A 7,438-nucleotide genomic window follows, 5' to 3' on the forward strand; every position below is an offset into this window, starting at 1 on the left:
ATAAGCTACGCACTGAAAGAGCTATCTAAAAATAASAGGTACAGCCATAAAATTTAATATCCCACTGAGAAAAAGAGAGGGTTTTACTTGTCTGGTTACAAGACTGTGCAGTTTTTCTGAAATGTAGTTCTCATTTTTCCTTATACAGTCTCTATGGTGGTGACTGCTATTTTTATTTTAAAGGTGGGCTTTTTAATTTCCTTATTTATGTTTTGATTCTCAGCATGAGGGATATATTGTAACTGTTCTCTCTGTTCTTCTGGATGTTTAAATCTTGATATGCAGCAGCTCTGTATTTAGCTGTGGCAACTGGAAATTCAGCACAACACACAATCCCCAACTCCAAAAAGTCTCAAAGATGAGAATTTTGCCATAGATCAAACAAAATGTTTATAGAGAACAGCTGGCTTTGTTCTATACCTGTATGGTGACAATTCTCTGCCGTTGTTTGGAGGTTTGATATTTTTTTATCATTTTGGCCAAACATTCTCAGCTAGTAGAGCAAAGACTACATGTTACAGCAAGGGTGTGCAGACATGGAAGATTTGTTTTTAATTGTGGCTATTCAGGGCAGTTAATCAGGAAGTTAATTAGAAATATAAAACAATAGAGCGGAAAACTATTTGTTCCTCTCACAGCTGACTAATAATTTTGCTAATTCTCCTGAGGAGTTGCCATCTTAGAGAGAAAATTCTACCTATTCTATTAAAAGCCTCTGCCAGCTGTGTGAGATAAGCTATTGAAAGCTTTTTTCTTTTCAGAAGGCCTTGTTAAATGTCTTCCCGTGTTTTGTTTGCCATGCTGATAGCCCTTATAGGCTGTATCCTGTGTTAGGAGAAATATAATATTTATGTACTTGGTCCTGGAGTGTGGAAAGCAAGTAAAGATTTAGGCTGCCCAGAATGTTTTGGCACTTTTGAGAGGTTTGAATTTCACAGGGTACCATCAATTCTCTGAAGAACAAAAAGTGGGTTTTGAGATTAGGGGAAGATACCAAGAAAYCAATAGCTGCCACTGAACAGACTTTTCAGGAACACTGTATATAGAGTGTGTATGACCTAAGGTTTAAATTTAGGACCCCTAGTCTGACAATTTTGGYTTGTTTGTGAATTATATAGTGTAATCCTTTAAAATACTGTATTGATAGCATTTAGAAAGCCAAATTCCTCTGACCATCCGAAGAAGATATAAGCTTCAACGCATCCTTGCACTTTCATTCCCTCTTTTTTTTTTTTCCCTTCTCCCTTTTTCCTTAAGCATGCCTGTTTCCTAAGGTGATTTCAGGCTCTGCTTACATTGCTGGGTAGACAGTGTCATAGTATTGGCTGCTTGAGAGTTGTCTCCAGAACCACTTTCAAGCTGACTTTTTCACTGCCTCATTTCGGTATTTGATGGCCAGTCATCAGTTAGGATAAGGGGAAAAACAGGGATTAAAACACCAGCCTTTAAGTATGTTTGGGTTTACATTTGCTGTGTCCCAAAGAAAGTAAGCAGGTCTCTTGGAGTGGTGGTATTAGCAAAGCCCTGCGGTGCCCTCACTGTATCACTGTGGCACACAATGCAGCGGTTGCTGCTGAATTCTCTTCAGAAGCACTGGCCAAACTCTGCTTCCAAGTSTTATGTGTCTAAGGTTTCGATGTATAAATTAAGTGAGGTGTAGCTTAGAAAAAAATCCTGTAGCAAATGACATATTTGAAGTGTTCACATACTGCCGTGTAAAATCCTATATAAAAACTTTATGTATGACTAGGAAAGAGTGTGTGGAGATGTATAGAATTGCTGCTTTAAGGCATTTCCAAAGGTTAACTACATTTCATGTTCTTCTCATTAATCAATATTTCCAAGGCCTCCTTTCATCTCTGTTATTCCATATGTCATATGAAGTAATAGAAATCTGAAACTGGGATTGGTTTTCAAACATAATTCTAGGAAAGCATCCCCCTCTTCCATTTCACCTCTGCCATGAAATACAGCACAAAAGAACTTTCAGAGCAAGACATCAGTTATAAAATATGTGCAAAAATGGAATGCTGTAGACCTTATGGAATGGGTTTGCACAAAATGATATGGAGCAGAACTGTAACGCATAACAAAACATCTCTGATTATATTGTTAATCTGTCTAACCTGATGCCTGTGTCTATACTTATAGGAGCTAGAGATACTTCCCTGGACAAGTAACCAAGTAATCTTATTGATGGAGAGTCATTCCTTTCTGTGCTAGTTAAAGCCTAGTGTATAACTTGAAGCATAATGAYGCATATAATTGAGAATGTTTCTTCTTTTAGTCTGTAGTCACTGTGCAGACTTTAMTCTTTTTAAGGGATGTGACAGAACCCCTGGTTGGTCAGGGCTTTGAGAGAAGCCTGCACTTTTTCTCATGATCTCCTCCCCGCCGGAAAACAGAGGCTTTGAGCTAACAAATTCCACTACAGCATAAGCTAGGATGCTTAACTTAAACAAAATTCAGTGTATCCAGGACAGCTCCAAYRTAAATAAGTTTTTAAACAGTCTTCTACCATGTATTTGTGCAAGGAGATCAGTKTCTAAGCTCTGTTTAAGTTCTTAGCTCCGTGTTGTTACTCTTTTGGAGATTCACAGGGAGATTCACTTGTTTTGTCCAAGTGGCTGTTGTGCTGCACATGTGGTGACCAAACTGGTAGGGTCCTTAGAAATGAGCCTTGCCCCAGGGGACCTGGTACTGCTTTGTCTGACAGTATGTTGCAGAGCAGCTGCGCTGGGGGAAAGGGTGTGGGTAGCTCCAGTTATTTTGATCTTTCTTTAGAAATACTTCTGTAACTCTAGTTTTGTCAATCTCTCTTGCAGTACTCTGTATTTGCATTTTATTTATGGTCATTAAAAAGAAAATTGGGAATTTAAGTATTTCACAGCTAAGGTTACAGGCAAATGACAACATTTATAATATTTTTAGTATTTTGGGTATTTTCATACCATTACTTAGGCAACCTTTTTCCCCCTGCTCCTGCAGCTATTGGTAGACTTGCCTTGTAAAGACAACAAGATCAAAACCATATGAAGGCTCTGGAGAGGCAAAAGAAACTCAGCCACTCGGAAGTGAATCTGCAGCATCATTATGGGCTCATTCAGTCTTCTCAGTATCAGCGAAAGTTGAGCCTTGTACCAACTTGCCAAAGGTACTTTTAATCCATTAACACATCATAATTCTACAGTAATTCTGAAAGGGAGAAAATAAGCCTCAAAATATTTTTCACTGTAGCTTCATCTGGTAAGTGACAATATGTGCTGAATGTTATTTCTGTAGCTCTTGTTATGATTTTGACCTTAGCTAGTTAGTAAATTAACAGGGCTCTGGCAAGCCTGTGTCACTGCTTTCATCACAAACTGCAAGTATTTCAGAGGTCGAGACTGAATGGCAGAGTCAATGAGTCTCTTTGAATTCAATTTGCCCCTAACTTCTTCCCTGATCTTTAAACCTGCATTTCATTATATACAAAACATTTCCTCAACAGGGCTGATCCTTAGTTAAGACTCAGATTCCTAGGTTCCTGTAACCTCCACTGCCCTCTTCTCTCCCTCTCATAATAGCCTCCATTGGGTTCCACTTGAATGTGTTTAAAGTTTGTAAGATGTGGTAGCTATTTGTGGGAGCAAAATCATCCCTTTTGCTCTCTCTGTGATACTGACTTGCTCTTTGAATGTTTCCTGTCAGGTCTTGAGGTCTGCTTGTGGTCTTGATATTCCTCATATTCTGAGAGTTTTTATTTTCTGCTCTTTCYGATAGAGCCTGTTTAATGTCATTCCTCCATCTCACCAAATTCTGTTAAAATCATGGAAGCTGTTCAAATGAGTAAAATAGGAGGAGGAGGAGATTTCAGGGGTAGGCAGAACCCCTTCATGATGTTATTTGGAGTTTTTTCTCCAATATTCATTTTTCATATTGTGCTTTTTACCTGATGACAAGTGATTATGTAGTGTTGAAGTTGTCTCTAGATCTTGTTTTTCACTTGGCTGGGCAATATTCCCTTGACTTTCTGTTGAGGAATCTTTGTTTCCTGTTAGTCTGAGGGAATTCTTTTTCTACAACTGAGACATTGGAACTGACTGGATTCTCAAGCTCTTTCTCTCATAATATCACATAATAATCCTTGTTAGACTGAGSCTGTGTCATATACTTGATCTCTTAGTCCTCTTCCTCTGTCATTACCAATCTGTGGCTGCAAGCACTGTATCGTCCTCCTCAGAATTTCATTTGCCTTCAGTGTCATCGGTTTCTACTGTATTTTCTAATGACTGCTCTTTTCTTGCTTTCCTGCTACATCTCTAACCGCTCTTTTGTGAGACCCTTTTACCGCTGATGTCTAAGGCAATGACACACAGGAGCCTCTCTTTTCTTTCTAAATAAGTAATTTAAGTGATTTAATTCCCTGGCTAATTTTATTGTTACAAACTGAATTCAGGGTCTATGCTGATGACTTTTAGATTGGCCCCTGTGTTTCAGGTCTGATTCATTTGATCCAAATGAAAACTTTTGGTTTTCTTTCAGCTCTTGTAGATGTCTAGCATATCAAATGAGTTTGAGAATCTCTTTGCTTTCTGTTTGGGAGAAGCTGCCTCAGGTTTTCATGTCTCRTCTGCCTGCTAACAGAAAGCAGGGCCTGTGCAGATACTCTTAGGTCCATTAGTTAAGGCACTTGAATGAGGATGTTGAGAGGGATCACTGGAATGGATTGTATTTGTACTGGATTTTTTTTTTATATACGAATTTTATTGTATTTTATTTTTGATCATGTCTTTTGTACCCAGCAAGAGATATTCCACTCTATTACTGTCTCTGGAATTCTATACCATGAGCTCAGGAAGCATGTCTTTGACATCTCTGCTAACAAAGCAATGATTCTCCATTTTTCCAGGGTTTTCATTCCTGACAGAAGCTCAGTTGCTGTATTTTGGCTTACCCTAGTTCCTTTTTAGCCCTTTAATATTAAAACTCTTAGCATTAAAAAAAAAAAAAAACAAAAAAACAAAAAACAAAACTCTTCTTTCTCATCTTAAACTAATTTTACACCTGTATATTCCCACTGGCATTGCTCTGATTTACTGTGATGTGAATGAAATCAGAATTAGRACCAGTGAATGTATAAAACATCCTTGGCTTTGCAGGTATGATTAGCTGTGAAATGTTTCATGGTAATTTTGACTGCAAGATGTTATACAATAACACACTGTGTGATACCCTGGGAGAGCCGGGGCTGCAGAYCCTGCAGGAGATAGGCAGTAGAGCTCTGCAAAAATGAGAAGAGTGAATACAGAACAGCAAGTAAGGAGAAGAGAGATAGAAAACGTGAGAACTGATAGAAGAATGTGTAAATGGGCTGGTGAATGACGAGAGAATGTGCAGCTGAATTAAAGAATGTGTGAGCTGATAGATGGGAGATGGGGCGGGCAAACAGCTGAATCAACTTCACCCAGTGTGTTGATAAGCTGTGGTAATATGCTCTGAAGGCAGGGAGTGGCATAAAGGGTAAAAGGATCAAAAGATAAGGACATTTCTAGACTGGCAAACATGAGCAAGATGGGCCTTTCCAMGAGGACGGTGCCAGTGAGTTAGGGAAAGAAGGAAGACAGCCATGGCTAATACGAAAAGGCTTGAAGGAAGCTTCTCACTGAAATCAGGGTGACAGAACAGACAGGTCTAACTTTAAATATTCTCCTAGAAGAGTTGGCTTTTCTTCTGGACTTGACCAGGATGACTTTCAGGCCGAGTCTCTTTTGTCTCTTAAATTTATGTGTCAATGCATCTTTTTTACAACTGTTACTCAGTGCCACTCTTAATGGACTGTGAGAATTCAGCACAGTTCTGTTTCTTGTGTGCTTTCTTATCCCTTGAAAGCCTCAGCTCATGAGGATTGTTTTTAAGAACTGTCTATGTATGTCTTTTGTAGACTAGTTATAATACAATACTTGCTATAACTAGTATTTCATATATATTTTCAGCTGAATTTTCTAGTAGAAACTGAGCATTGTTTCGTGATGTTTTTGTTCTGCATCTGTTACCCAGACTGTTATGCCACGGTGCACTATAAATGCTTTTGCTGGGATGAAAGGTGGGAGGAAGAAGCAGCAGTGGAGCAGGACTCCTTTTTGTGAGTGCAGTATCTATGAAACTATAGGCAAAGACTGTGTTTGCTCTTGCTATTTTTTTTTTTTTTTCTTGTGGTACTGTAAGATCTTACCACTGGAAGAGAGAACTGAACTAGACCCTTGTCTTGGATGGTCAATATTCTGTATCTCTGATATGAAGCATAAAACAGCAAGGATGTATATGATGAGGGACAGCTTGTTACCTTATATTTTGCTAAATGATAGATGCAGGATATAACTCATTATTTTAACCAAGAAGGGAGAGTATTCTGCAATAAATTATCATGGAGCAAACTGATTTTAACACACTAAATTCACAATACTCTAATATTTGCAACCAATACATCCTTATTTCTACTTGTAATTTATAAATAATATATTTTACTGGAGTAAATGTTCCTTTTTTTCTAGTCTGAACCCATTACAGTCTGGTTGAAACTAGAATATTAATGCCAATCAATACTACTGAAAGCACGAGCAGCTGAGTGTGACAGGCCTGTGTCCTACAGGATTGTCCTGGTAGGTAGTAAAGCTCTGAAGATTGTTAAATTTTTCAAGTAAGTTTTGATGGAATGTTAAAGCAACACTAAATTCAGGCACTGCTATGAGAATTAGCTTCCAAGAGAAYTGTTTTAAAAATATATTCCTAAAAATTCTATTCATCCCTATTACCTGAACATCTTATCTGTGTGATCTGACATGAGCTTTGTGAAAGAAAGTTGCTTTCTCCTCACCTGCATGTGAGTACATACAGGCACGTACCCGACACTGGGAGACCGACAAAGCTATCAGGTGCCTGTATTAGAGTCTTTGAAATGAACTTGTTTTCCTATTCGGTGGGATGATATTTTTGGTCTATTTTAATTTTCACAGATTTATGGGCTTTAAACCTTGGATCCATGCCAAAAGAGGCACCAATGAGATTCCACACTGTTTTATTAGATTTTGTTCCYTGTCAGTATGTTAAGTAGGCTTTGATCACTTCACCTAGGAACTGAAGATGTCAATCAGCAAATGTGTGATCCTGCTTCAGGAAAAGCATGGTGGACAAACTGTGTTCCAGGGAGATGCAGGACTTGAGTTATGCAAGTGCTGTAGGCTTGGTGAGATACGTTAATGAAGTAAGCTTGGTTTGGTACAGTCCTACTAGGTCCACAACTATGCAAGAAGTACAGATCTCTGTTTCAATGAACTCTAAGGTTTCTCTACAGCTTAAAAAAAAATATTGTCACCTCTTCTACAGCTTTTTTAAAGTATCTGTAAATTAGGGAAAAAAAAAAATGCCAAGTAGTCAGCCTCATTGATCTAATGGGGCA

The sequence above is a fragment of the Nothoprocta perdicaria genome, unplaced genomic scaffold, assembly GCF_003342845.1.
Source record: "Nothoprocta perdicaria isolate Ctin4 unplaced genomic scaffold, notPer1 scaffold_25, whole genome shotgun sequence".
NCBI classification, from domain to species: Eukaryota; Metazoa; Chordata; class Aves; order Tinamiformes; family Tinamidae; genus Nothoprocta; species Nothoprocta perdicaria.